Source organism: Neophocaena asiaeorientalis, unplaced genomic scaffold (assembly GCF_003031525.2).
Source record: "Neophocaena asiaeorientalis asiaeorientalis breed wild unplaced genomic scaffold, Neophocaena_asiaeorientalis_V1.1 scaffold7, whole genome shotgun sequence".
Taxonomy (NCBI): Eukaryota; Metazoa; Chordata; class Mammalia; order Artiodactyla; family Phocoenidae; genus Neophocaena; species Neophocaena asiaeorientalis.
The window spans coordinates 14,870,078-14,875,421 of NW_020185337.1; the positions used below are offsets into that span (position 1 = coordinate 14,870,078).

The 5,344-nt window shown below is 40.3% G+C and overlaps 1 pseudogene; it reads right to left on the reverse strand.

Annotated features, from left to right (window-relative positions):
- Positions 1 to 2,665: 2,665 nt before the first annotated feature.
- Positions 2,666 to 3,207, reverse strand: LOC112393822 (mitochondrial mRNA pseudouridine synthase TRUB2 pseudogene; annotated as a pseudogene).
- Between the last annotated feature and the right edge of the window lie 2,137 nt (positions 3,208 to 5,344).

The following is a 5,344-nucleotide window of genomic DNA, read 5'->3' on the forward strand; positions in this document are numbered from 1 at the left end:
TCAAAACTACACTGAGATATCACCTCACTTCTGTTAGGATGTCTAGTATCAAAAAGACAAGAGATAGCAAATGCTGGCAAGGATGTAAAGAAAAGGGAATCCTTGTATACTGTCGATGGAAATGTAAATTGGTACAGTCATTATGGAAAACAGTATAGAGACTGCTGAAAAAATTAAAACAAGAACTGCCATATGACCCAGCGATCTCGCTTCTGGGTATATAACCAAAGGAAATGAAATCATGATCTTGAAGAGATATCTGTATTCCTATGTTCATTGCAGCATTATTCACACTAGCCAAGATATAGAAAAAACCCAAGTGTCTGTTGATGGGTGAATGGATAAAAATGGATAAAGAAGATGTGGTATATAAATACAATGGCATATTATTCAGCTATTAGAAAGAAGGAAATCCTGCCTTCTGTGAAAATATGTATAAACCTGGAGGACATTATGCTAAGTGAAATAAGCCAGACAGAGAAAAGCAAATACTGTATAATCTCACTTATATATGGAATGTAAAAAAAAAAAAATGTTGAACTCATAGAAGCAGAGAGTCAAATGGTGGTTGCCAGGGTCTGGCAGGGAGGGGAAGAGGTGGAGGAAGTGGGAAGATGTTGGTCAAAGGGTACAAAGTTGCAGTTACGTTGGATGAATAAGTCTAGACATTAATGTACAGGCATGATGACTAAACTTAATAATACTGTATTGAACACTGGAAATAAGCTAAGAGAGTAGATTTTAGGCGAACTTATCGCACACAAAAATGGTAACTATGTAAGGAGATGACATGTTAATTAACTTGACTGTAGTAATCATTTCACCATGTATTTGTACTTCAAATCATCCTGTTGTACAGCTTAACTATATATGGTTTTTATTTTGTATTTTTTTTCTTTTTCTAATTTAATTTCTGTTGGAGTATTGTTGATTTACAATGTTGTATTAGTTTCAGCTGTACAGCAAAGTGAATCAGTTATACATATACATATATCCACTGTTTTTTAGATTCTTTTCCCATATAGGCCATAACAGAGTATTGAGTAGAGTTCCCTGTGCTATACAGTAGGTCTTTATTATTCATCTATCTTATATATAGTAGTGTGTATATGTCAATCCCAATCTCCCAATTTATCCCTCCCTCCCTTGCCCTCTGGTAACCATAAGTTTGTTTTCTACATCTGTAACTCTATTTCTGTTTTGTGGATAAGTTCATTTGCACCCTTTTTTAGCTTCCATATATATGGAAGCTGTTTAATATATTTTCCAGACTAAATCTTAGTTAACATACAGATAGCATTTTGATATTTAGATATCATAAAGGAAAATTTTAAAACCTAAGTTTAAGAATGGAAGGTTTTAATGTCTAAACCTTCATAATGAAGTATAACTGGGAACTCATAACACTGAAGAAATGTTATATGATGCTAACTCTAAGCATCACAACGGGATCCAAAGGCTGTAAGTGCAGGAGTCTAAGAATGATTTATATTTATCTTGCTACTAACCACAAACTACAGGACCGAATAACTAATGTAATGCATTGAACAAAGGCATTTTATGGTTTTACGAAGATTAAGATTTGGACCCCATGCAGCCACATGGTTGTAATATGTTTCTTTAACAATGTCTATATAAAACTTTAGTTTGTAGGTATGACAGGCAAACTACAAATCACTGGAGTTTCAAATAGTAGCTGCATAAATATTTGTTGCATGAATGTAAGTCCTAAGTAGGTAGGTAGATAGATAGATATAATTGAAACAATTTCTAGTATTTTAGGTCTGTTTATATTTTCTTGATTTCTTCATTCCAATTTATGTTGTTCATTACAGTGAATTTATGTTTCATCTTTTTCTGCTAGTGAAGTAACTTTTAACATCCTAAAGACAAGTGCTTTTGAAAATGCATTATTAGCACTGCTTTTCCTCCTAATGCCTTTTATTTGTTTCATATCAGAGCTTGCAAATTATTTTTTGTGCTTTGATTTTAACAACTCTATTGTTAAAAGTAAGCAATATATTGTAAGTTCCATTTTATAGATAAGGAGACAGATTCAGAAATATTAAGTGAGATAAATTTTCATTAGAACCAAAATCTTCTGATTCTCAGACAAAAGTTTTTTCCTAATAACAATCTAGGTCAGCACTTCTATAAACTCAACTGTGGTGATGCTTCTATTGGGTCAGCCAAATGTTTGTTCGGGTTTTTGTAACATCTTACGGAAAAACCTGAATGAACTTTTTTGGCCAACCCAATATATATGCCTGTAAGATTTTCTACGTAGCCATAAGAGAGCATAATTTGGATGAAAACCAGTAGATTTTTATATACAATAGTTTTATGTGTAATTAGAAAGCAGCAAATATATTTATGCAGGCCTTTTCTTAAACCAGGAATAAAATGTCTTTAACCACTTCTATTTCTTTCTTTAAAAAATTAATTAATTAATTTATGTATTTAGTTTTGGCTGCGTTGGGTCTTCATTGCTGTGCGCGGGCTTCCTCTAGGTGCGGTGAGCAGGGGCTACTCTTCGTTGTGGTGCATGGGCTTCTCATTGCGGTGGCTTCTCTTTGTTGCAGAGCACGGGCTCTAGGCACGCGGGCTGCAGTAGTTGTGGCTCATGGACTCTAGAGCACAGGCTCAGTAGTTGTGGCTCACGGGCTTAGTTGCTCCGCGGCATGTGGGATTTTCCTAGACCAGGGCTTGAACCCGTGTACCCTGCATTGGCAGGTGGATTCTTCACCACATACGTCGTCTTCTCCACCAGCCGCCCGTCCTCACAGAAGTCGTCTGTGGCTTTGCCCAGGAGGCCGTGTACTGTGTAATCCTTGGTGAGGTGAGCGTTGTACATGTCGGTGAGGAGCCTTCGTCGACGCCCCATGCCGAGCACAAGCACCGCAGGCGCCTGGGCAGCCAGTCGGTGCCCCATGCCAATCTTCAGGCTGGTGAATGCTGGTCCAGGTACCAGCGGATGGTCGATGAGGGTGGGCACACTGGTGGCTGTGAGGGTCAGCTCCTTCTCTTCACTGCCTTCCACGGGGCCCAGTAGGAAGCGAACACTATGTTCAGAGGCAGGACGCTTCCCAGCACTGAGACCTTCAAAAACTGCAGCTCCACAGTATCGCGCAGATGCTTCCACTTTAGCCCCGGAGGCTTGTAGGCGGCGAAGAGCCTATGCAGCCGTGACAGGCCGGCTAACCCCATGCCTGAAACCTGCGACCCGAGCTCGCGGAAGAGCTGAACCCGCAACCACTTCTATTTCTTTAAAAATTAAAATTCACTTATTTACTATATTGAGCTCCTCCTTCATCTGTGCTAGACAGCATGCTACAATGTACACACATACACACACAACAAAGAGCACGCACACACACAGACACACCAATGTATCCTACAGTTTCTCTGCTCTCTTACTTCAGAAGCTGGTCTGTTACCACATCAGGAAGAGGCAGATGGGTGGGTGCTGAACTGAGCATCAAAGGAACCTGATTAAGAAAATGGTACTGGCGGGCTTCCCTGGTGGCGCAGTGGTTGAGCGTCAGCCTGCTGATGCAGGGAACGCGGGTTCGTGCCCCGGTCCGGGAAGAGTCCACATGCGGAGCGGCTGGGCCCGTGAGCCATGGCCGCCGAGCCTGCGCGTCCGGAGCCTGTGCTCCGCAACGGGAGAGGCCACAAGAGTGAGAGGCCCGCCTACCGGAAAAAAAAAAAAAAAAAAAAAGGTAGTGGAAGAGGAGATCTAATATCATAAGCCAGTCTGCTCTCCTGGCGTGGTATAATTTCTGCTCAGACGAACAGTCAACAACAGCAGACAATTCAGGTTGAAGTGACAGGTGTGCAGGAGAGCAGAGAGACAGAGAATCAGCTGTAGGCAATATTCATGTGATCCCTGCAGACATTCACTAGAGGACTAAACGAGATTATATATGTAATGGGATTTGGGAAGGATACAACCTAGTTTTAAATAACAACGAGTTTTTAAAAAATTTAAATCCCATATGAGGAATTGTTTAACTTCTGTGTTGTGGGCTTCTTTCTCCCTGAATCCACACCCCCTAATTCTTTTACATATATTTTTCTTCTCAAAGTTAAAGAGTTATTTTTATAAAAAAGCTAAAAATCATTTGCTCACAATTGAAGAAAGCTACTCCAAAGGCTTGAGTTCCATAAACAAGGTATTTCTCTCTTTTTTTTTTTTTTCCCCCTTTTGCGGTACGCGGGCCTCTCACCGCTGCGGCCTCTCCCGTTGCGGAGCACAGGCTCCGGACGCGCAGACCCAGCGGCCATGGCTTACGGGCCCAGCCGCTCCGTGCCACTTGGGATCCTCCCGGACCGGGGCAGAAAGCCGCGTCCCCTGCATCGGCAGGCGGACTCTCAACTACTGCGCCACCAGGGAAGCCGCAAGGTACGTCTCTTTATCTGGTGGCAGCAACTTGATTTCTAGGCATAAATTCTCATATAATGGTAACACAATATACAAAAGTTTTACTGTTATGGCATTGATTGTTGGGATATTGTTTAAAATTCTAACTACATGAGAATTCTGCTTAATGAGATCCTGTGAGAGATATTTTAATCCCCAGTGCTAGGAAAAGATGTACTTGAACTAATCAACCAGAATATTTAAATCTCATGGACACGGAATTTTTTTTTTTAATGGCCATCAACACACCTTTAATATACAACTCTCACAAAACAAATAGCACTAAAGTACAGTATAGACTGATCTGGGCTAGGTGGTGGACCCGGCTTCTCTGGTAGTAATAATGTAAGTGGAATGGAGCCTTCCAGGCACTATTTAACACTTTTGTAGCTCATCTGCACCATTCATGGACACTGAATTTTGAATTCATCATATCTAGTTCTAGGAAATCAAGGAATTTTGTGGCTAAACTCCAGCATTTGAGTAAGAACCTAAGATTTCCAGTAATTAACTTCATCCTTGCCCTCATCTTACTATCCTACTTTTTCTTGCCCTGATTTTTTCTATTCATTTTCTATTCCATTGTATGCATTATTTCTGCAAACAGTGTCAATTATTTTTAATGACATTGTGTGTGTGTGTGCATATATACAAAATTAAATTCCATTGCAAATCTGTGGGATAATAATTATGTTCATTTTATAATAAGGAAACTGAAGTCCGGACTTGCTGTATGTTTCATATGAACTAACTAGTTTCTAGAGAGCAATACATTCTTATTTCAGCAACAGTAAATGTTTAATAGAAATAGCCTCAACTTAGTTCTTCAGCGTGAGAAACTCCTTCAGGAAAGATGAGAACACTAAACAGACTATTGGTGGTAAATTATTTGCCCTCCATTCCATCCCCACCTCCCCTCTC